Raw genomic sequence first — 24973 nt, forward strand, 5'->3', positions numbered from 1 at the left:
ATATCGTTGACTTGATTGCAAATTATTGCACAGATACTATTTAAACTGAACTTAGCTGAATGATGACATCACCGATTTCAATGACGAAATGCCTTTAACTGTCATTTTGCTTTATTGACGCACTGTGTTCCTAATTAATGTTGTTCAGTTGCATTGACACAATCCTTTTTGTTTAAAGCGCAATTTAAAAAAAAAAAAAAAAGAGTCCAAACAATGACCCCTGCAACGGGTAGTGTTCCAAATGTTATGCGACTTTAGCTAATGATGGGTCCATCTGGAATTTGACGGTGCTAAGGCTGTGTCAGCGTCAGAAAAAGCCATGCATTGTTCAGTTATGTCGGTGCAGTAGCGTCGGATGGGGGAGAAACGGCAGCATGCGCAGCTCCTCGTTAGTATAGTGGACAGTATCTCCGCCTGTCACGCGGAAGACCGGGGTTCGATTCCCCGATGGGGAGAGCTAGCTCTTTTCGGCTTCCGAACGATCCATCCAAAAGTTTTGGGAGGAGCCACAGGTCACAGAAGGAGTTCTGCTTCGACATCAGCCCGAGCCAAAGGACATGCGTTGGCCGGGAATCGAACCCGGGTCAACTGCTTGGAAGGCAGCTATGCTCACCACTATACCACCAACGCAGTCAGCAGTCAGCCACTTGCGCCTTCGCTAAGAAGGCTCGAAGTGCACGAGTCGCCGATAGGGCTAGAGGAGCTGATGAGATCTTTGTTTGGACCCGTCACTAAAGAGAGCCTTCCAGAATTTGCATCCCGTCACGTACAAGAAAGTGCTGCCTTCCCATGCCAGCTAAATAAACACTAAGTGCATACAGCGCAAACGCAGAGAGTGCAAATACAGACGATGACCAGTGGCACGCCCTCCTGCAGCGTGTTGGCGGACGGCCAAATTGATTCTGCTCTTGACATTTCGATGTAGCTCTGCTGTGAGCAGAGCACCCAAAAATACAGGTCACTCGCAAATGTTCCCCTCCACGGAAATGTTTAGTAAAAGGCGAAAGATTTATGCGACAATGAAGAGAAACTCGAGCTATGTCTACGACCCCTCGGGCATGTGCGCTGCCTCTGGTAAACCACTACGCTCGCCAAGGGTCATCAAGGGTGACGACGCCTGCCCACATGCGTTTCGTCAGCCCCCCCCCCAACTCCAAAAGGGAGGAGTAAAACTCACAAAAGTCCCCTCGGTCCACCAATAACCACAAGCCAAATCAAGGCAATCTCTTTCTCATGCCTCCATCTGAAAAGTTGGAGAAAATCTTATATGAATAAAAGAGTCTTTTAAAGAAATCCCTTATTCCGAGGTCACCGTAGCCACCAGATCCAGTCTGTATCCAGATCAGTGGGCCGCTTCAGTCACCCGGATCCAGTCAGTATCCAGACAAGATGGTTGATCAACACCTAGAAAGGACCTCTATGGCCCTGAAACATCTCTAGCCCTATCGGACAACTAGATGAGCCCCAGATACAGATCCCCTGTAAAGACCTTGTCTCAGACGACCACCAGGACAAGACCACAGGAAACAGATGATTCTTCTGCACAGTCTGACTTTTCTGCCGCCTGGAGCTGATTTGCTGGTTTCTTCTGACCAGAGGGGAACTGTCTCCCCGACTGAGCCTGGTTTCTCACCGGGTTTTTTCTCCATTTTCTCACCGATCGAGTTTTGGTTCCTTGCCTCTGTCGCCTCTGGCAGGTATAGCTGGGGACACTTCATGTACAGCGATATCGTTGACTTGATTGCAAATTATTGCACAGATACTATTTAAACTGAACTTAGCTGAATGATGACATCACCGATTTCAATGACGAAATGCCTTTAACTGTCATTTTGCTTTATTGACGCACTGTGTTCCTAATTAATGTTGTTCAGTTGCATTGACACAATCCTTTTTGTTTAAAGCGCAATTTAAAAAAAAAAAAAAAAGAGTCCAAACAATGACCCCTGCAACGGGTAGTGTTCCAAATGTTATGCGACTTTAGCTAATGATGGGTCCATCTGGAATTTGACGGTGCTAAGGCTGTGTCAGCGTCAGAAAAAGCCATGCATTGTTCAGTTATGTCGGTGCAGTAGCGTCGGATGGGGGAGAAACGGCAGCATGCGCAGCTCCTCGTTAGTATAGTGGACAGTATCTCCGCCTGTCACGCGGAAGACCGGGGTTCGATTCCCCGATGGGGAGAGCTAGCTCTTTTCGGCTTCCGAACGATCCATCCAAAAGTTTTGGGAGGAGCCACAGGTCACAGAAGGAGTTCTGCTTCGACATCAGCCCGAGCCAAAGGACATGCGTTGGCCGGGAATCGAACCCGGGTCAACTGCTTGGAAGGCAGCAATGCTCACCACTATACCACCAACGCAGTCAGCAGTCAGCCACTTGCGCCTTCGCTAAGAAGGCTCGAAGTGCACGAGTCGCCGATAGGGCTAGAGGAGCTGATGAGATCTTTGTTTGGACCCGTCACTAAAGAGAGCCTTCCAGAATTTGCATCCCGTCACGTACAAGAAAGTGCTGCCTTCCCATGCCAGCTAAATAAACACTAAGTGCTGACAGCGCAAACGCAGAGAGTGCAAATACAGACGATGACCAGTGGCACGCCCTCCTGCAGCGGGTTGGCGGACGGCCAAATTGATTCTGCTCTTGACATTTCGATGTAGCTCTGCTGTGAGCAGAGCACCCAAAAATACAGGTCACTCGCAACAGTTCCCCTCCACGGAAATCTTTAGTAAAAGGCGAAAGATTTATGCGACAATGAAGAGAAACTCGAGCTGTGTCTACGACCCCTCGGGCCTGTGCGCTGCCTCTGGTAAACCACTACGCTCGCCAAGGGTCATCAAGGGTGACGACGCCTGCCCACATGCGTTTCGTCAGCCCCCCCCCAACTCCAAAAGGGAGGAGTAAAACTCACAAAAGTCCCCTCGGTCCACCAATAACCACAAGCCAAATCAAGGCAATCTCTTTTTTCATGCCTCCATCTGAAAAGTTGGAGAAAATCTTATATGAATAAAAGAGTCTTTTAAAGAAATCCCTTATTCCGAGGTCACCGTAGCCACCAGATCCAGTCTGTATCCAGATCAGTGGGCCGCTTCATTCACCCGGATCCAGTCAGTATCCAGACAAGATGGTTGATCAACACCTAGAAAGGACCTCTATGGCCCTGAAACACCTCTAGCCCTATCGGACAACTAGATGAGCCCCAGATACAGATCCCCTGTAAAGACCTTGTCTCAGACGACCACCAGGACAAGACCACAGGAAACAGATGATTCTTCTGCACAGTCTGACTTTTCTGCAGCCTGGAGCTGATTTGCTGGTTTCTTCTGACCAGAGGGGAACTGTCTCCCCGACTGAGCCTGGTTTCTCACCGGGTTTTTTCTCCATTTTTTCACTGATCGAGTTTTGGTTCCTTGCCTCTGTCGCCTCTGGCAGGCATAGCTGGGGACACTTCATGTACAGCGATATTGTTGACTTGATTGCAAATTATTGCACAGATACTATTTAAACTGAACTTAGCTGAATGATGACATCACCGATTTCAATGACGAAATGCCTTTAACTGTCATTTTGCTTTATTGACGCACTGTTGTGACAGTGCAGTAAACTATACAGCCATGTTTACGTTTACTTTCACTTTCACTTTTAACGGAAAGGGTGGAGTGAGTAATTAATGGCGGAAAGGGAAATGGAGGTGAGGCCTATTTAGTCAGGTGGAAGGAGGACACGTCATCGGGGTATGTTTCGATTCGTGAGAAGGAGAGTGAAGTAAATGGTTACCATGTGGAGTGGAAGGCGGCGTTTGTTTGAACTGAGGCTTCCCGCGCACGCTGTCTGATGCGACGTGGAGTCTGGCGATTCCATAGCGACGCACCTTAAAGATCGGCTGTTGTTGGTGAGCGGTTCACTCTCAAACGAGTCCAAGGCGTTAAACTTCCTTCCTGGAGCCAGACGAGGTCCAACTACACTCTCCAGTTTGCGATTCTGTCCGCCAAAATTGGTCAGTGTGCCCGACGCGCAATCTCACACTACACTCATTCACACGCTATCAGACACACACACATTCCATTCAGATCCGCACATTTGTTTTATTGCTTATTCGTGCTTTTTGATTAAGTTGAATGCCTTATCGTTGATCTTTAAAGTTTTGCATTTTGTTTGAGTATTCAACCACGAAATGTGAATTCAAAATGTTTTTTCCTCTTTCTCTTTTGGTTATATGTAAAGTTTGGCGTGAATATGGACACACGAATCTGCCAGTGTTGACGCCCAGCTAGAGTGTGACCAGTATGACCTGGGATTTCCTTTATAGCGTTTGTGATTGTGTGAACACTGATTTGGAACTGAGAAATTTAACTGTTACGTTAAGAACTATATCTATCTATTTCTTTATTTACTGTTTGTTTGGTTGTTTTTTTCAAAATAAGTATTTTTTTTTATAATGTTTATGGACATTATGCAATAAATTCCAACTTGTTTTGAAATACTTGTTTTTGTATGTAATCAGTGGTTTTCTTTTGCTATCCTGGGTTGTTTGATTTTTGTCAGTTTTAGAAAACTGTCTGTCGCACCGAATTTGTCGTTAAAAAAATAATAATTTAAGTTTAGGGCAGCCACCACCACTGTTACAGAGTGGCGCCCGACAAGGGACTTGAACACAATTGAGTGTGAATACGTGACTACTTGTGAATGTGAATTTGCATTGACTTATTGAATTTAATTTTTTTCTTTACTTGAATTGTTATTTTCTTTTTGTATTTACATAATTGGGAAGTTTTGAATTTTGGAACTTAAGTGTGGGAATCCTTTTTGCTACACCTGTTAATTTTCTCAAACCTGGGAATTTTGAACTTCCTGTTAACCGAATTTTCTTGGTTGCCACACATTTTTTTTTATTTTATTTTTTTGAAATCGTAATGAAGAGCAACTTTAATTGAAACCTATTATCTGACTGCAGTGAGGATTTATTGTGTAATTCGTGACCTCAACGTGATTGGTGATCTGTGACTAATTACCCTGATTTATGCTTTCCAAAAAAAAAAAAAAAAAAATTTTTTTTTCTTTTTTGATTGACTTTTTTGACAATTGTTTTGAGACACTTGCTTAATGTTGTGAACTGTGAACTACATTTGTACAATTAAAAGGCAAGGTAAATTATATGAATTAACTGACATACACACTACTGATTTGCAACACTTTTATTGCATCATTTATTGATATTATATTTCATTTACATAATCATGGCAGAGCACCCTTCCCCACACTCAACCTTTGTCGAAATGGAGGCTCCGGATGTGGCCACCCCTAATTGGCCACCTATGTACCGTCCAGCTCCTCAGGAATCCTATGCTCCAACTTTCTGCCACACGCCCACCCAGTTCAGTCGCATTGTGCAGCCAGGACCACATGTGCAGTTTCTGTCCACACCTTTGGGAGGCAGCATTCCAAATCAACCTTTCCCATGGGAACCAAGACCTCCAGAACCCATGCAATTATGCACTCCATCACCTGGGACATCATCTCCAGCCGCTGCTTCACCACCACCTTCTTCATCTTCAGGGGTACAGTATGACCTGCCTAGAACTCTCCCAACACCTGGAAGAGAGATTGGTCAACTCACTGCACGAGCACAAGGTAACTGGGACCAGTTGCATGATTTCATGACCAAACAAGAGAAAGCTGTAACTGAACTCACTAATGAATTCAAGTCCAACTCGTCCAGCCATGAGAGCCAGATCACTAAACTCGCTGGAAAGATGGACGAAATCAAGCAACAACTCTCCACTACATTATCTGCAAACAAGCAGCAAGCTGAAACTGAGTCTGATCAGACAATTAAAGCTATGAAAATGATGATGGCTCAGGAACTCCAAAAGGTAGAGAATACCTTAGTGGGAGAAGTGCGCTTTATGGTGCAACAGTTGCAGTCTGAGATTCAACAGGACATTCAATCAGTTCAACAGCACTTTAATAAGGATTCTAATCAACTGCTGGAAAAAAGTAGTCAATTGACATTACTCACTGACAAATTGTCCACAAACATGAAAGAACTGCAAACTAAAATGGAAGCAAAGTTTGAGAGTCAAGAAAAAAGAATAACTGACCTGAGTGGGAAAAGTATTTATCTTCATAACCCCTTATCTCAATCACCATCACAAGTGACTCATCCAGCAGCCCCTGCTACTGCTGTTAAAACTGACCACATCAAGCTAACATTTCCCGCATTTGGAAGGCCAGCTGACGACCCAGATCCTTTGTTGTACATAACACGATGTCAAGACTTTCTTGCTGTACATCCTCTAATGGACGCTGATATCTTGGCCACCTTCAGGACAGTTTTATATGGCACTGCGCGTGACTGGTGGGAAGTGGCAAGATCATCTGTCACAACATGGAGTGAGTTTCAGTCTGTTTTTCTTGCTGCTTTTCTAGCTGAGGACTATGAAGATGAGTTGGCTGAACGTGTCCGCCATCGGATTCAAGGCGAAAAGGAGTCCATAAGGGATTTTGCTTTCACCTACAGAGCTCTCTGTAAAAGATGGAAAGCAAGTTTAACTGAAGCAGACATAGTTAAGATGATCTTTAAAAACATAAAACCTTACCTCGCTAGTCATCTTCGTAGCCATGTAACCACCGTGGAATAGTTGGTTCGACTGGGTCACCAACTGGAGAAAGACCATGAAACACAGAAGCAGTGTGACAGCATAGCTGGTTCCAAAACTGTTGTCGCATCACCCAGAGGGATGACTCCTGTCCAACCTGCTGTACAATGTTGGCGATGTAGAGGACTTCACGCACCAGGTACATGCCCTCACTTTACTTCTCCAGCTCAATCAACCCCGTCTTCAGGTTATAAGCCACCTAGCAACAAACGGAATTTCCAGTCACCCAAGCCACCTGGCCAACCTTCCAACAATTCAGTGTCTTCAACAACTATGAAGAATTCTCAAACACCCCCAGGTAAACCCATTTTCACCATTACAGCTAGAAGTACATCATCTACTCCTATCAATCCTGTCAGCGTGCCTCAACAGTTAATTGTGCCTGTTAGGGTTGGCTCATGGAAGGGAAAAGCCATTGTGGACACAGGTGCAAGCTATACCCTTATCCATGAGTTTCTCTGGAAGAACATTGCTCAATCACCCCATGATCTCCAACCCTGGACACTTGGACCTTTGTATCTTGCTAACGGTGAAGCAGAGGTTCCTCTTGGATGGCTGAATGTCTCAATTAATATTCATGACAAAGTATTCACCATACCAGCTGCAGTTCTACAACCCGAATTCTGGAAAAGTTGGGACGTTTTTTAAATTTTAATAAAATGAAAACTAAAGGAATTTCAAATCACATGAGCCAATATTTTATTCACAATAGAACATAGATAACGTAGCAAATGTTTAAACTGAGAAATTTTACACTTTTATCCACTTAATTAGCTCATTTAAAATTTAATGCCTGCTACAGGTCTCAAAAAAGTTGGCACGGGGGCAACAAATGGCTAAAAAAGCAAGCAGTTTTGAAAAGATTCAGCTGGGAGAACATCTAGTGATTAATTAAGTTAATTGATATCAGGTCTGTAACATGATTAGCTATAAAAGCTTTGTCTTAGAGAAGCAGAGTCTCTCAGAAGTAAAGATGGGCAGAGGCTCTCCAATCTGTGAAAGACTGCGTAAAAAAATTGTGGAAAACTTTAAAAACAATGTTCCTCAACGTCAAATTGCAAAGGCTTTGCAAATCTCATCATCTACAGTGCATAACATCATCAAAAGATTCAGAGAAACTGGAGAAATCTCTGTGCGTAAGGGACAAGGCCGGAGACCTTTATTGGATGCCCATGGTCTTCAGGCTCTCAGACGACACTGCATCACTCATCGGCATGATTGTGTCAATGACATTACTAAATGGGCCCAGGAGTACTTTCAGAAACCACTGTCGGTAAGCACAATCCGCCGTGCCATCAGCAGATGCCAACTAAAGCTCTATCATGCAAAAAGGAAGCCATATGTGAACATGGTCCAGAAGCGCCGTCGTGTCCTGTGGGCCAAGGCTCATTTAAAATGGACTATTTCAAAGTGGAATAGTGTTTTATGGTCAGACGAGTCCAAATTTGACATTCTTGTTGGAAATCACGGACGCCGTGTCCTCCGGGCTAAAGAGGAGGGAGACCTTCCAGCATGTTATCAGCGTTCAGTTCAAAAACCAGCATCTCTGATGGTATGGGGGTGCATAAGTGCATACGGTATGGGCAGCTTGCATGTTTTGGAAGGCTCTGTGAATGCTGAAAGGTATATAAAGGTTTTAGAGCAACATATGCTTCCCTCCAAACAACGTCTATTTCAGGGAAGGCCTTGTTTATTTCAGCAGGACAATGCAAAACCACATACTGCAGCTATAACAACAGCATGGCTTCGTCATAGAAGAGTCCGGGTGCTAACCTGGCCTGCCTGCAGTCCAGATCTTTCACCTATAGAGAACATTTGGCGCATCATTAAACGAAAAATACGTCAAAGACGACCACGAACTCTTCAGCAGCTGGAAATCAAGAATGGGACCAAATTCCAACAGCAAAACTCCAGCAACTCATAGCCTCAATGCCCAGACGTCTTCAAACTGTTTTGAAAAGAAAAGGAGATGCTACACCATGGTAAACATGCCCCGTCCCAACTATTTTGAGACCTGTAGCAGAAATCAAAATTGAAATGAGCTCATTTTGTGCATACAATTGTAAACTTTCTCAGTTTAAACATTTGCTATGTTATCTATGTTCTATTGTGAATAAAATATTGGCTCATGTGATTTGAAAGTCTTTTAGTTTTCATTTTATTATAATTTAAAAAACGTCCCAACTTTTCCGGAATTTGGGTTGTAGCACCCAGGGCTCTGTCATATTCAGTAGTCCTGGGCCTGGATTTCATCTTCTTTAGTGGTTTACAAATAAGTGTAATCGACAAAAAGTATACCTTCAAATCTACTCCTGATGTGGAACACCCATTCCAACCAGGCTATGCAAGTGTACCTGAGAACAGACCCAGAAAAGGAAAGCAACAAGGTAATACCAACCAGAGTATCTCTCTCTTGAGTTCAATCCCTCCCCCTCAACCCAAATTTACATTCAGCATAGATGACATGGACATAAAAAACTTTATTGACAGTGCAGTAAATGGAGCCCACTTACCGGCTGATGGAAAATGCCAGCTACGTCAAGTCCTGGAGGCCAATCCAGAGGTATGTGCACTCAGACCAGGTCGCACTGGTGTTCTCCAACATCGTATTTACCTCACCCAACAAGTACCAATAAAACAACGACCCTATCGCATGTCCCCTGCCAAACAAGCTGTTGTGGAGAAACAACTGGAAGAAATGTTGAGTGCAGGCATTGTGAAACCTTCTCATTCAGGTTGGGCCTCACCTGTCGTCCTTGTCCCAAAAAAAGATGGGAGTCTCCGGTTTTGTGTAGACTACCGTAAGGTAAATGCTGTTACGGAAAGTGACGCATACCCACTGCCAAACATCGCAGAGATATTGGAATCTCTTTCTGGAGCTGCTATTTTTTCAACCATTGATCTGAATAGCGGTTACCGGCAGGTGACCATGGACCCTGAAAGTACAGCGAAGACAGCATTTATTACACCATTTGGATTATTTCCAGTTTAATGTAATGCCATTTGGATTGAAAAATGCCCCAGCTCCCTTCCAAAGATTAATGGAAATGGTTTTGGGCGAACTACGTGGTCACAATTGCTTTGTGTACATAGATGACATTATCATCTATTCCCCAACCATTGAACAGCACTTCCTTGACATCCAGAGTGTCTTATACAAGCTGAAAAAATCAGGCCTGACTATCAACCTTAAAAAAAGCAAATTCTGTCTGCAGGAACTAGCGTTCCTAGGCCATGTCGTGAGTATTCAAGGCATCTCTGCTGATTCCAGCAAAATGTTGAAGTTATTCGTTCTTACCCAATTCCAAGAAACCTCAAGGAGGTCCAGCGATTCCTTGGTTTAGCCGGGTAGTACCACCGGTTTGTCCCATTCTTTTCCCAGATCGCTGAACCCCTCAATGCCCTGAAGAAGAAGGACAGAGTTTTCCAGTGGACGCCGCAATGTCAGCAGGCTTTTGAGCAGTTGAAAATAAGCTTGATGACACCTCCCATTCTGGGACACCCAAATTTACAGCACCCCTTCATTGTCTACACAGATGCTAGTGAGACCGGTCTGGGCGCTGTGCTGACACAGAAGGACCATGAGAAAGAGGAAGTCATAGCTTATGCTAGCAGAGCTTTGAACAAAGCTGAAGTGAATTATTCTGCAACGGAAAAAGAATGCTTGGCAGTCGTTTGGGCTCTGGAGAAGTGGCAGCATTATCTGGAACACAAGTTGTTTACTGTTGTTACGGATCACTCTGCACTGCAGTGGGTGATGGGGTCCACCAAGACCTCAAGTCGTTTAATCAGATGGGCCCTACGACTGCAAAGATTCGATTTCATTGTTGAATACCGGAAGGGAAAGCTAAATGTGGCACCTGACGCTCTCTCTCGAATCCCCATCAGAGTGAGTTGCAACTTGTATGCCAGCCACAAGGAGTCAGAGGATCTCCCAATCTCTCTGGATAAGATCTGGGAAGAACAACATAAAGACACCGTAATCATGAAAATTTTGCAGACCATGGCAGAAGGTGATGAATACCTGAAAGGACAATATGAAGTACTGGAAGACAAGCTTTACCGTAAAGCTCACCTGGCTGACAACCAGCTGCATTATCGTGTTTGTGTTCCTAGTAGCCTCATTCAACAGGTACTTCAGCATTATCATGCTAGCCCCTTGAGTGGCCATGGAGGAATATTCAAGACCTATAAGAGCATTCAAGAAGTGGCTTTCTGGCCAGGAATGTGGAATGATGTTAAGAAATGGGTAAAGAGATGTGTAAAATGTCAACAACTTAAGAGTGACAATCAAAAACCTGCTGGCAAACTGCAACACACCACTGTCACTCACCCCAATGAAATGTTGGGTGTGGACATAATGGGGCCTTTGCCGTGTAGTTCCAGCCGAAATGCATATCTCTTAGTCTTCATCGACTACTTCACTCGATGGGTTGAGATGTTCCCCATGCGAAATGCCAATGCACAAACGGTTGCTGCCATTTTCAGGAAGGAGATTCTGACCAGATGGGGTGTGCCTGATTTCTTGCTGTCTGATAGGGGTACACAATTTGTTTCGTCTGTATTTAAGGATGTCTGCGAAAAATGGAAGGTAACTCCTAAACTGACAACTGCATACCATCCTCAGACCAACATGACTGAGAGAGTCAACCGCACACTTAAATACATGATAGCGGCATACCTAGATGAAAATCACAACAAGTGGGATCAATATTTATCAGAGTTCAGATTTGCCATCAATTCTGCTGTCCAAGAGACCATAGGGATGACTCCAGCGGAACTGCAACTGGGAAGAAAGCTACAGAGTCCAATGGACAAACTTCTCCGAGGTAAAAATATCAATCCTGATGTGCCAGCATACGATGTTGTTCATTGTTTAACCCAGCTTCAATCCAAAGCTATGGAAAACAGCAAAAAGGCTCATGTTAGACAAACAAGAAATTACAACAAACACAGACGAGAACTAACATTTAAAAAAGAAGATCGTGTGTGGATAAGGAACTTTCCACAATCTAGTGCAAAAGCTAAATTCACTGCTAAACTAGCAAGTAAATGGAAAGGTCCTTACCGTGTAATAAAACAGCTGGGTCCACTGAATTACCGTGTTGCACTGGAGACTACTGGAGAAGATGTTCGAACAACCCATGTGTGCAATATGAAAATGTGCTACCCGACAGCCGAAGAGTTAGAGTCCCAAAGTAAGGAAAAACTCCTAAAAATATTCCAAGACAACTCTGATGAAGAAGATGAGTTTCTGGGATTTTAACACTCCCAAATAAACAACCATGGGTTGTTTTCTTTCAGGGGGGGAAGAGCGTGTGACAGTGCAGTAAACTATACAGCCATGTTTTTGTTACTTTCACTTTCACTTTTAACGGAAAGGGTGGAGTGAGTAATTAATGGCGGAAAGGGAAATGGAGGTGAGGCCTATTTAGTCAGGTGGAAGGAGGACACGTCATCGGGGTATGTTTCGATTCGTGAGAAGGAGAGTGAAGTAAATGGTTACCATGTGGAGTGGAAGGCGGCGTTTGTTTGAACTGTGGCTTCCCGCGCACGCTGTCTGATGCGACGTGGAGTCTGGCGATTCCATAGCGACGCACCTTAAAGATCGGCTGTTGTTGGTGAGCGGTTCACTCTCAAACGAGTCCAAGGCGTTAAACTTCCTTCCTGGAGCCAGACGAGGTCCAACTACACTCTCCAGTTTGCGATTCTGTCCGCCAAAATTGGTCAGTGTGCCCGACGCGCAATCTCACACTACACTCATTAACACGCTATCAGACACACACACATTCCATTCAGATCCGCACATTTGTTTTATTGCTTATTCGTGCTTTTTGATTAAGTTGAATGCCTTATCGTTGATCTTTAAAGTTTTGCATTTTGTTTGAGTATTCAACCACGAAATGTGAATTCAAAATGTTTTTTCCTCTTTCTCTTTTGGTTATATGTAAAGTTTGGCGTGAATATGGACACACGAATCTGCCAGTGTTGACGCCCAGCTAGAGTGTGACCAGTATGACCTGGGATTTCCTTTATAGCGTTTGTGATTGTGTGAACACTGATTTGGAACTGAGAAATTTAACTGTTACGTTAAGAACTATATCTATCTATTTCTTTATTTACTGTTTGCTTGGTTGTTTTTTTCGAAATAAGTATTTTTTTTTTATATTGTTTATGGACATTATGCAATAAATTCCAACTTGTTTTGAAATACTTGTTTTTGTATGTAATCAGTGGTTTTCTTTTGCTATCCTGGGTTGTTTGATTTTTGTCAGTTTTAGAAAACTGTCTGGCGCCCGAATTTGTCATTAAAAAAATAATAATTTAAGTTTAGGGCAGCCACCACCACTGTTACACTGTGTTCCTAATTAATGTTGTTCAGTTGCATTGACACAATCCTTTTTGTTTAAAGCGCAATTTAAAAAAAAAAAAAAAAAGAGTCCAAACAATGACCCCTGCAACGGGTAGTGTTCCAAATGTTATGCGACTTTAGCTAATGATGGGTCCATCCGGAATTTGATGGTGCTAGGGCTGTGTCAGCGTCAGAAAAAGCCATGCATTGTTCAGTTATGTCGGTGCAGTAGCGTCGGTTGGGGGAGAAACGGCAGCATGCGCAGCTCCTCGTTAGTATAGTGGACAGTATCTCCGCCTGTCGGTTGGGGGAGAACCGACAGGCGGGGTTCGATTCCCCGACGGGGAGAGCTAGCTCTTTTCGGCTTCCGAACGATCCATCCAAAAGTTTTGGGAGGAGCCACAGGTCACAGAAGGAGTTCTGCTTCGACATCAGCCCGAGCCAAAGGCCATGCGTTGGCCGGGAATCGAACCCGGGTCAACTGCTTGGAAGGCAGCTATGCTCACCACTATACCACCAACGCAGTCAGCAGTCAGCCACTTGCGCCGTCGCTAAGAAGGCTCAAAGTGCACGAGTCGCCGATAGGGCTAGAGGAGCTGATGAGATCTTTGTTTGGACCCGTCACTAAAGAGAGCCTTTCAGAATTTGCATCCCTTCACGTACAAGAAAGTGCTGCATTCCCATGCCAGCTAAATAAACACTAAGTGCTGACAGCGCAAACGCAGAGAGTGCAAATACAGACGATGACCAGTGGCACGCCCTCCTGCAGCGTGTTGGCGGACGGCCAAATTGATTCTGCTCTTGACATTTCGATGTAGCTCTGCTGTGAGCAGAGCACCCAAAAATACAGGTCACTCGCAAAAGTTCCCCTCCACGGAAATCTTTAGTAAAAGGCGAAAGATTTATGCGACAATGAAGAGAAACTCGAGCTATGTCTACGACCCCTCGGGCCTGTGCGCTGCCTCTGGTAAACCACTACGCTCGCCAAGGGTCATCAAGGGTGACGACGCCTGCCCACATGCGTTTCGTCAGCCCCCCCCCCCCAACTCCAAAAGGGAGGAGTAAAACTCACAAAAGTCCCCTCGGTCCACCAATAACCACAAGCCAAATCAAGGCAATCTCTTTCTCATGCCTTCATCTGAAAAGTTGGAGAAAATCTTATATGAATAAAAGAGTCTTTTAAAGAAATCCCTTATTCCGAGGTCACCGTAGCCACCAGATCCAGTCTGTATCCAGATCAGTGGGCCGCTTCAGTCACCCGGATCCAGTCAGTATCCAGACAAGATGGTTGATCAACACCTAGAAAGGACCTCTATGGCCCTGAAACACCTCTAGCCCTATCGGACAACTAGATGAGCCCCAGATACAGATCCCCTGTAAAGACCTTGTCTCAGACGACCACCAGGACAAGACCACAGGAAACAGATGATTCTTCTGCACAGTCTGACTTTTCTGCAGCCTGGAGCTGATTTGCTGGTTTCTTCTGACCAGAGGGGAACTGTCTCCCCGACTGAGCCTGGTTTCTCACCGGGTTTTTTCTCCATTTTTTCACCGATCGAGTTTTGGTTCCTTGCCTCTGTCGCCTCTGGCAGGCATAGCTGGGGACACTTCATGTACAGCGATATCGTTGACTTGATTGCAAATTATTGCACAGATACTATTTAAACTGAACTTAGCTGAATGATGACATCACCGATTTCAATGACGAAATGCTTTTAACTGTCATTTTGCTTAATTGACGCACTGTGTTCCTAATTAATGTTGTTCAGTTGCATTGACACAATCCTTTTTGTTTAAAGCGCAATTTAAAAAAAATATATAAAAAAAAAGAGTCCAAACAATGACCCCTGCAACGGGTAGTGTTCCAAATGTTATGCGACTTTAGCTAATGATGGGTCCATCCGGAATTTGACGGTGCTAGGGCTGTGTCAGCGTCAGAAAAAGCCATGCATTGTTCAGTTATGTCGGTGCAGTAGCGTCGGTTGGGGGAGAAACGGCAGCATGCGCAGCTCCTCGTTAGTATAGTGGACGAGTCGCCGATAGGGCTAGAGGAGCTGATGAGATCTTTGTTTGGACCCGTCACTAAAGGGAGCCTTCCAGAGTTTGCATCCCATCACGTACAAGAAAGTGCTGCCTTCCCATGCCAGCTAAATAAACACTAAGTGCTGACAGCGCAAACGCAGAGAGTGCAAATACAGACGATGACCAGTGGCATGCCCCCCTGCAGCGTGTTGGCAGACGGCCAAATTGATTCTGCTCTTGACATTTCGATTCTGCTCTTGACATTTCTGCCCACATGCGTTTCGTCAGCCCCCCCCCACTCCAAAAGGGAGGAGTAAAACTCACAAAAGTCCCCTCGGTCCACCAATAACCACAAGCCAAATCAAGCCAATCTCTTTCTCATGCCTCCATCTGAAAAGTTGGAGAAAATCTTATATGAATAAAAGAGTCTTTTAAAGAAATCCCTTATTTCGAGGTCACCGTAGCCACCAGATCCAGTCTGTATCCAGATCAGTGGGCCGCTTCAGTCACCCGGATCCAGTCAGTATCCAGACAAGATGGTTGATCAACACCTAGAAAGGACCTCTATGGCCCTGAAACACCTCTAGCCCTATCGGACAACTAGATGAGCCCCAGATACAGATCCCCTGTAAAGACCTTGTCTCAGACGACCACCAGGACAAGACCACAGGAAACAGATGATTCTTCTGCACAGTCTGACTTTTCTGCAGTCTGGAGCTGATTTGCTGGTTTCTTCTGACCAGAGGAGAACTGTCTCCCCGACTGAGCCTTGTTTCTCACCGGGTTTTTTCTCCATTTTTTCACCGATCGAGTTTTGGTTCCTTGCCTCTGTCGCCTCTGGCAGGCATAGCTGGGGACACTTCATGTACAACGATATCGTTGACTTGATTGCAAATTATTGCACAGATACTATTTAAACTGAACTTAGCTGAATGATGACATCACCGATTTCAATGACGAAATGCCTTTAACTGTCATTTTGCTTTATTGACGCACTGAGGAGTAAAACTCACAAAAGTCCCCTCGGTCCACCAATAACCACAAGCCCAATCAAGGCAATCTCTTTCTCATGCCTCCATCTGAAAAGTTGGAGAAAATCTTATATGAATAAAAGAGTCTTTTAAAAAAATCCCTTATTCCGAGTTCACCGTAGCCACCAGATCCAGTCTGTATCCAGATCAGTGGGCCTCTTCAGTCACCCGGATCCAGTCAGTATCCAGTTAATGTTGTTCAGTTGCATTGACACAATCCTTTTTGTTTAAAGCGCAATTTAAAAAAAAAAAAAAAAAAAGTCCAAACAATGACCCCTACAACGGGTAGTGTTCCAAATGTCATGCGACTTTAGCTAATGATGGGTCAATCTGGAATTTGACGATGCTAGGGCTGTGTCAGCGTCAGAAAAAGCCATGCATTGTTCAGTTATGTCGGTGCAGTAGCGTCGGTTGGGGGAGAAACAGCAGCATGCGCAGCTCCTCGTTAGTGTAGTGGACAGTATCTCCGCCTGTCATGCGAAAAAACCGGGGTTCGATTCCCCGACAGGGAGAGCTAGCTCTTTTCGGCTTCCGAACGATCCATCCAAAAGTTTTGGGAGGAGCCACAGGTCACAGAAGGAGTTCTGCTTCGACATCAGCCCGAGCCAAAGGACATGCGTTGGCCGGGAATCGAACCCAGGTCAAGTGCTTGGAAGGCAGCTATGCTCACCACTATACCACCAACGCAGTCAGCAGTCAGCCACTTGCGCCGTCGCTAAGAAGGCTCGAAGTGCACGAGTCGCCGATAGGGCTAGAGGAGCTGATGAGATCTTTGTTTGGACCCGTCACTAAAGGGAGCCTTCCAGAGTTTGCATCCCATCACGTACAAGAAAGTGCTGCCTTCCCATGCCAGCTAAATAAACACTAAGTGCTGACAGCGCAAACGCAGAGAGTGCAAATACAGACGATGACCAGTGGCATGCCCTCCTGCAGCGTGTTGGCAGACGGCCAAATTGATTCTGCTCTTGACATTTCGATGTAGCTCTGCTGTGAGCAGAGCACCCAAAAATACAAGTCACTCGCAATAGTTCCCCTCCACGGAAATCTTTAGTAAAAGACGAAAGTTTTATGCGACAATGAAGAGAAACTCGAGCTGTGTCTACGACCCCTCGGGCCTGTGCGCTGCCTCTGGTAAACCACTACGCTCGCCAAGGGTCATCAAGGGTGACGACGCCTGCCCACATGCGTTTCGTCAGCCCCCCCCACTCCAAAAGGGAGGAGTAAAACTCACAAAAGTTCCCTCGGTCCACCAATAACCACAAGCCCAATCAAGGCAATCTCTTTCTCATGCCTCCATCTGAAAAGTTTGGAGAAAATCTTATATGAATAAAAGAGTCTTTTAAAAAAATCCCTTATTCCGAGGTCACCGTAGCCACCAGATCCAGTCTGTATCCAGATCAGTGGGCCTCTTCAGTCACCCGGATCCAGTCAGTATCCAGACAAGATGGTGGATCAACACCTAGAAAGGACCTCTATGGCCCTGAAACACAGCGGAGACCGGGACAACTAGATGAGCCCCAGATACAGATCCCCTGTAAAGTCCTTGTCTCAGACGACCACCAGGACAAGACCACAGGAAACAGATGATTCTTCTGCACAGTCTGACTTTTCTGCAGCCTGGAGCTGATTTGCTGGTTTCTTCTGACCAGAGGAGAACTGTCTCCCCGACTGAGCCTGGTTTCTCACCGGGTTTTTTCTCCATTTTTTCACCGATCGAGTTTTGGTTCCTTGCCTCTGTCGCCTCTGGCAGGCATAGCTGGGGACACTTCATGTACAGCGATATCGTTGACTTGATTGCAAATTATTGCACAGATACTATTTAAACTGAACTTAGCTGAATGATGACATCACCGATTTCAATGACGAAATGCCTTTAACTGTCATTTTGCTTTATTGTCGCACTGTGTTCCTAATTAATGTTGTTCAGTTGCATTGACACAATCCTTTTTGTTTAAAGCGCAATTAAAAAAAAAAAAGAGTCCAAACAATGACCCCTGCAACGGGTAGTGTTCCAAATGTTATGCGACTTTAGCTAATGATGGGTCAATCCGGAATTTTTTTTTTTTTTTTTTTTTTTTTTTTTATAATTGTTTTTATTATGCATGAGCAAAGAAAGACAAAGAGACAAAACAATAAACAACCTTGTCAACCTGGTTTTCCATCCAAGTCTATCCAAGTATTAACCAATACTAAACAATATCCTCTGTGCAATAGGGGGGGAATAAAAAAAATAAAAATAAATAAATAAAATAATTCACAATAAACATTCCCCTTCACTTTATACATACAGCACTTTTCTTTCCCTCTTCCCCCCTCCCTTTTTTAAAAAATTAGAACAAACATAAACAAAACAAGCTAACAAACCAAAGTAATAACAATAATAATAATGATGTCTCATTTACACACACACACACACACACACACACACACACAAATTACACTGGTGGTGCTCCTTGGGTGAACTGTTGAGAGAGAGAGAAAAAAAAAAAAAATAACTTAACATTCCCATGTTAAATTTACAAACAAATAAAAATAAAATACAAAATAAATTAAGGTAGCGTTGGGCTAATTACAGGGCATCAAATATTGGTTTCCACACCGAATTAAACTGTTTTTGTTTATTTTTGTCCACTGACAGAGTTTTCTCGATGTTTAGATAATATTTCATTACATTTTTCCATTTATCCAAACCTGGGGTATCTGTGTTTTTCCAATTTTGTAACAACAGTTTCTTATAGACTAAAGAGGAGAATATTAACTGCCATCCCATAGGATATTTCATTTTTGTTACATTTTGAAGTAAACAAGCCTCTGGTGTAAATACAAATCTCTGCTTACAGATGTTAGAGAGCCATCTCTCAATATCAAACCAGGTTTTCTTTATTTTTTCACAGTACCAAAATGAATGAGTGAGATAATCACTACTACCGCATTTTAAGCAGGTGGGGGGGGGGGGGAGATGCATCAAACTTATGAATTCTGTCCCTACTATAATAAATTCTAGTCATTAGCTTATATTGAATCAATCTAAGATTTTCGTTGGATGTGACTTTATATGTTAAATTCAAGCACTCCTTCCATTTTGTTTTAGCATTGAAGTCCTTTATATCTCTATCCCATCCTTCATATATCTTGCTTAGCAGATTACAATTGATTACGACATTATTGAGATAATCATACATAACACTTATACATTTTTTCTTTTTCTTACTTTCTTCCCAAAGGGTCTTTATCTTTTCAGGAACATCATTCACTATATCACAGTTCTCTTTGACCCAGATTTTTAACTGCATATATTTAAATATCTCTGAATCTTTTAATTTAAATTTATCTTTCAGTGTATCAAATGAGGATATATTATTTAAGCAAATATTATCTGATAATGTTTCGATACCTCCATTCATCCAAGTTTTCCACATTAATTTAGTACCTTGAATTCTAACAGACGGATTGTTCCAAATCTTAATATGTGTTGGAGTGCCGATCTCCATCCCTAAAATCTGCTTAGTTTTTTTCCACATATTTAATGTACTATTGACAACAAAGTTATCAGTCTTTACTTTTTTCTTGGAGAACAAGATGGATAGTAAACTATTTTGTTGTAGTTGATGATTTTCGATAACCAGCCATGGGTCTTCATTAGTATTATTAATAATACGATCAATATAAAACATCTGAGCTGCTATCTGATACAATTCCATATTAGGGAGGTTTAACCCTCCTTCCCGTTTAGAGCAAAACAATAGAGTTCTTTTTATTCTGGGGGTTTTTCCAGCCCAAATGAAAGATGTAATTAGGGAATTTATTTCCTTAAAAAAGGTTTTTGGTGGTGTCAGTGGGATACATTGAAACAAATAAATAAACTTAGAAAGCCAAATCATCTTTACCAAGTTTATTCTACCAATTAAGTTCAGCTTGAGATCACTATAGTTATTGAGATTATGTTTTAGATTATTTTTCAGTGTTAAAAAATTACTCTTATACAATTGCTTTTTATTTGCACTGATATAACAACCTAAATATTTAATTTTACAGCTTTGTACTTTAAATTGTTTAAATACTTCTGGGTTTATTGGTTTTTGGCCAAAAGTCAAAATTTCGGTTTTGCCACTGTTAATTGTATAACCTGAAATTTTTGAAAATTGACTCATTATATTAATTACACTCGGAATTGAAATATCCACATCACTTAGATACAACAACAAATCATCCGCAAATAAGCTTAATTTATATTCATTTTTGCCTATAGTAATACCCGTTATGTTATCTGTCTGTCTTATTTTCTCAGCCAAGGGTTCAATAGCCATCGCGAACAGCGCTGGAGATAATGGACAGCCTTGAGCAGTACCTCGGCTTAAAGAAAATGCCTCAGAAAGAACGCCATTGGTGTAGACTTGTGCTTTGGGGGCTCTATACACTGTTTCTACCATATTAATAAATTCTACTGGGAATTCAAATGTTTCAAGCACTTTATACAAATATGACCATTCAAGGCGATCGAATGCTTTTTCAGCATCAACCGCCATCAAAGTCAAATCTATATTATGTTTTTTTGCATATTGTGTTAAGGATATACATGTTCTAACATTAGTTCTAAGATCCCTATTAGGAATAAACCCAGTTTGATTATGGTGGATAATGCTAGGTAAAATTAATGCCAATCTATTATTGATTACTTTTGTTATGATTTTCTTATCACAATTGATTAAACTAATAGGCCTAAAATCAGAAGGCTTATTACATTCACGACCTGGTTTTGGTATCACAGAAATAGTTGAAAGATACATAGTTTCTGGCAACTTTTGTTGATTAACAAATGAATTCACAACCTCCATGAACAAAGATCTAATATTTGGCCAAAATGTTGAGTAAAACTCGATAGGGAGGCCATCTATTCCTGGGGCCTTTTTTTCCGGAAATGCCTTAATTGCAGCTTCAATCTCAGAGGTTGCAAAGACTTTCCGTATATCTTCCTTTTGATGATCTGATAAGCACTGTAATTTGACTGATTTAAGGAAGGAATCTGAGTCATCTTTAACCTCTGCTGTATACAAATGTTCATAAAATTGCTTAAATCTTTTATTAATAATAGCATTGTTTGTAATAACCTCATCCGATTCTTCCTCTTTTAAAGATATAGACTGAGTCTTTGCAACCCTTTTGACCAATGATGCCAGGTGTTTACCCGATTTATTAGCTGAAATATAATTAAGCTTATTCGAATTATGTCTAAAGTCTTTAACTTTATCCATCAGCATAGTATCCATTTCTATTTTCTTTTCTTGCAATTTACTTTTTTTTGTTTGGTCTCCATTTTTAAGTTGTATTTCCATTAAATTAATGTCCTGTTTTATTTTAGCCATATTCTGCTCAAAACTAGCTTTCCTTTTTGCTGCGAAGGCTATCATTACCCCCCTTATATATGCTTTAAAGGAGTCCCATATAATACAGATATTTGGCTTATCTTGATGATGAGGTTGCTGCACATTAGTTAAAATAAAAATATTAATTTGTTCTTTTACATAGGCAACAAATTCCATATCCATTAAATATTTCCTATTCATTCTCCAAATTCTATGATGTAAAGTGTTTTCCTTCGGAGTCATGGTGCAGACAACTGAAGCATGATCAGATATTATAATATTGTCAATTTCACATGATATACAATTATTAATTCCCTCTTGAGACACAAAAAGATAATCCAATCTACTATAACTATTCTGAGGACTTGAATAATAAGTGTAATCTTTTGAGTTTGGATGTAAGGTCCTCCATATATCTTGAAGAGCATTGACAGAAAGAAATTTCTGTAAATGTTTTGGAACATTGGCCTTCCTAGTTTTTGTTGTACTGTCACAAACACTAAAAATGCTATTTAGGTCTCCTCCCATAATTATCCGACCTGTTTGTGAACTATCCAATCTTGTTTGAATATCTTTTAAAAGGGCCATATTTGAGGCCGGAGGCCTATAAATGCTCAAGAGCGTATGAAATTCCCCAAATAATTCACATTTGATTATAAGATATCGACCATACGGATCTGAATACTGTGACACTAGTTTAAAGGGTATTCTCTTATTAATCAGTATCCCAACTCCTCTACTTCTGGATGTATATACTGCCTCAAAAGCCTCCCCCACCCATCTTCTTTTCAAGTACTCTATTTGAACGGCTTTAAAATGGAGTTCTTGGAGAAAAACTATGTCAGCGGACATTTTTTCCAAATGATAAATAACTTTGTGTTTTTTTGAACCCTCCTGTAATCCATTTACATTCCAAGTTACTACTTTAAATGTGTTTAACATATCTTTTATACTCCTTATATGCATTTTTATTTGATCTTAACTACTAGTTTATATAATTTTGTTTTTATTTTTTATATGTAAATGGAGTGATATAGGCCAAATTGCATAGCCCAACCCCATCTGTTGAATAACTTTGTTCAAAAGTAGTAGGAAGCACCTAAAGAGTTCAAACAAACATTCATCCATCCATACCAGCATGTAACATATAAACAAATAACATATACCCTCTCCTTCCCCCCTCCCTTCCTTCCCAGGAAACATGCTTTGTTAGAGCTTAAACTCCCAACTCCATCTGGCGTAGAAACAGTGACTTCCAAATAGTTCAAATAATACCACCCCCCCCCCTTTAAAAAAATAATAATAACAAACAAAAACCAACCAAAAAATAAAAATAAAAATTAAAAATTAAAAATTAAAAAAAAATAAAAAATAAAAAAAAAGACTAGTAAAGAAAATGTACAACCAAATTAAATATAATTGTAGCAATTCTGCTTTACATAAACCTTTGCCAATATCCCATATTTCCTCAGACAAAAAAACAAAAAAAAAACAAAAAAAAATATTAGAAAAGAAATAATTAAACAACCACTTTCCCATCCAACTGTACAATTAGGTCATATTCTTTATATTCAAATTTAATATCTTTAAGTCCAGTCTCATTTCTTCAACGGTGATTTAAGAGTAAATGCTCTTACCAGGTTCTGCAAGATCAGGTCATTTTATACCTAGGTACTTCTTTTTTAGTTCCAATCTAGCTTTCTCCGGTGAGGTAAAAGTATTTACGAGGTCTCCATCCTCCACATACAACGTCGCTGGGAATTTTAGAAAAGTCTTAATGTTGATCTGATGTAGCTGTTCTCTCAGAGGCCAGAACGCCTTCCTTTTCTCCCGCACCGCCGCAGACATGTCAGGCACTACTTTGAAGTTGCAACCCTCTATTTGCTTGCGGGTTCCTTTCCAAATATACAACTTCTTCTGATAGTGGTGCAGCTTGAAAATGATAGCGCGCGGATACCTGGTGTCATCTCTCTTGGCCCCAACGCAATGTGCCCTTTCAAAGTCCTCTTCTTTAAGCTCCAGCTTCCACTTATCCTTGAAAGTTTTAATCAAGAAAGCGGACATGGGCAAATCCTTTTCACTACCTTCCAAAACATTCAGCAAGCGCTGGTTGTTCTGACGATGCCTATTTTCCAGTTGGTCAATACAATCCAAAGCATCTTGTAGCTTCTTTTCAAGCGCACCTGTGCGGCTCACCTGCGCCTCCACCAAAACACCGTAATCATGCACCTCAGCCATCGCGTTCTCAAATCGGTTTTCGAAAGCCTCAATCCTCTTCACCGCGGAATCAAGCAGTGTGTTAGTAGAGGTATTGACTTGCAGTAGCTTGTTGAGTTTGGAATCGAGACCATCAAACCTGGCATTGTAGTCGAGGCCAGTTGCTTCCACTGCTGCTCCCGCACCTGCCATTTTCTGTCGTTGTTGCCTCGTGTGCGGTCTCCCTTTCGTACGCAGTCAATCCGGAATTTGACGGTGCTAAGGCTGTGTCAGCGTCAGAAAAAGCCATGCATTGTTCAGTTATGTCGGTGCAGTAGCGTCGGTTGGGGGAGAAACAGCAGCATGCACAGCTCCTCGTTAGTATAGTGGACAGTATCTCCGCCTGTCACGAGGAAGCCCGGGATTCGATTCCCCGACGGGGAGAGCTAGCTCTTTTTGGCTTCCGAACGATCCATCTAAAAAAGTTTTGGGAGGAGCCACAGGTCACAGAAGGAGTTCTGCTTCGACATCAGCCCGAGCCAAAGGACATGCGTTGGCCGGGAATTGAACCCAGGTCAAGTGCTTGGAAGGCAGCTATGCTCACCACTATACCACCAACACAGTCAGCAGTCAGCCACTTGCGCCATCGCTCGAAGTGCACGAGTCGCCGATAGGGCTAGAGGAGCTGATGAGATCTTTGTTTGGACCCATCACTAAAGGGAGCCTTCCAGAGTTTGCATCCCATCACGTACAAGAAAGTGCTGCCTTCCCATGCCAGCTAAATAAACACTAAGTGCTGACAGCGCAAACGCAGAGAGTGCAAATACAGACGATGACCAGTGGCACGCCCTCCTGCAGCGTGTTGGCGGACGGCCAAATTAGTTCTGCTCTTGACATTTCGATGTAGCTCTGCTGTGAGCAGAGCACCCAAAAATACAGGTCACTCGCAAAAGTTCCCCTCCACGGAAATCTTTAGTAAAAGGCGAAAGATTTATGCGACAATGAAGAGAAACTCGAGCTGTGTCTACGACCCCTCGGGCCTGTGCGCTGCCTCTGGTAAACCACTACGCTCGCCAAGGGTCATCAAGGGTGACGACGCCTGCCCACATGCGTTTCGTCACCCCCCCCCACTCCAAAAGGGAGGAGTAAAACTCACAAAAGTCCCCTCGGTCCACCAATAACCACAAGCCCAATCAAGGCAATCTCTTTCTCATTCCTCCATCTGAAAAGTTGGAGAAAATCTTATATGAATAAAAGAGTCTTTTAAAGAAATCCCTTATACCGAGGTCACCGATGCGCCAAAAAGTATTTCAGACATGGTCCTGCCTCAAAAAAGGGAAAAGAGTGGGAGATGTTGCC

At 42.6% G+C, this 24973-nt stretch overlaps 10 non-coding genes across 10 annotated transcripts; 2 read left to right on the top strand and 8 right to left on the bottom strand.

The window, feature by feature from the left end:
- Nucleotides 1-383: 383 nt before the first annotated feature.
- trnad-guc (transfer RNA aspartic acid (anticodon GUC)) lies at nucleotides 384-455 on the top strand. Its single transcript has one exon. It is a non-coding gene; the product is annotated as a tRNA-Asp (tRNA).
- Nucleotides 456-558: 103 nt separating this feature from the next.
- On the bottom strand, nucleotides 559-630 carry trnag-ucc (transfer RNA glycine (anticodon UCC)). The gene has a single exon. It is a non-coding gene; the product is annotated as a tRNA-Gly (tRNA).
- Nucleotides 631-923: 293 nt separating this feature from the next.
- Nucleotides 924-1039, bottom strand: LOC132146033 (U5 spliceosomal RNA). Its single transcript, XR_009434784.1, has one exon. It is a non-coding gene; the product is annotated as a U5 spliceosomal RNA (small nuclear RNA).
- A 1070-nt stretch (nucleotides 1040-2109) lies between these two features.
- Nucleotides 2110-2181, top strand: trnad-guc (transfer RNA aspartic acid (anticodon GUC)). The gene has a single exon. It is a non-coding gene; the product is annotated as a tRNA-Asp (tRNA).
- Nucleotides 2182-2284: 103 nt separating this feature from the next.
- On the bottom strand, nucleotides 2285-2356 carry trnag-ucc (transfer RNA glycine (anticodon UCC)). Its single transcript has one exon. It is a non-coding gene; the product is annotated as a tRNA-Gly (tRNA).
- A 293-nt stretch (nucleotides 2357-2649) lies between these two features.
- Nucleotides 2650-2765, bottom strand: LOC132145874 (U5 spliceosomal RNA). Its single transcript, XR_009434635.1, has one exon. It is a non-coding gene; the product is annotated as a U5 spliceosomal RNA (small nuclear RNA).
- A 10688-nt stretch (nucleotides 2766-13453) lies between these two features.
- trnag-ucc (transfer RNA glycine (anticodon UCC)) lies at nucleotides 13454-13525 on the bottom strand. The gene has a single exon. It is a non-coding gene; the product is annotated as a tRNA-Gly (tRNA).
- Nucleotides 13526-13818: 293 nt separating this feature from the next.
- On the bottom strand, nucleotides 13819-13934 carry LOC132145766 (U5 spliceosomal RNA). Its single transcript, XR_009434533.1, has one exon. It is a non-coding gene; the product is annotated as a U5 spliceosomal RNA (small nuclear RNA).
- Nucleotides 13935-17035: 3101 nt separating this feature from the next.
- On the bottom strand, nucleotides 17036-17151 carry LOC132146079 (U5 spliceosomal RNA). Its single transcript, XR_009434828.1, has one exon. It is a non-coding gene; the product is annotated as a U5 spliceosomal RNA (small nuclear RNA).
- Nucleotides 17152-24519: 7368 nt separating this feature from the next.
- LOC132145795 (U5 spliceosomal RNA) lies at nucleotides 24520-24634 on the bottom strand. The gene has a single exon (XR_009434561.1). It is a non-coding gene; the product is annotated as a U5 spliceosomal RNA (small nuclear RNA).
- Nucleotides 24635-24973: the final 339 nt, after the last annotated feature.

The sequence above is a fragment of the Carassius carassius genome, chromosome 8 (assembly GCF_963082965.1).
Source record: "Carassius carassius chromosome 8, fCarCar2.1, whole genome shotgun sequence".
Lineage (NCBI taxonomy): Eukaryota > Metazoa > Chordata > Actinopteri > Cypriniformes > Cyprinidae > Carassius > Carassius carassius.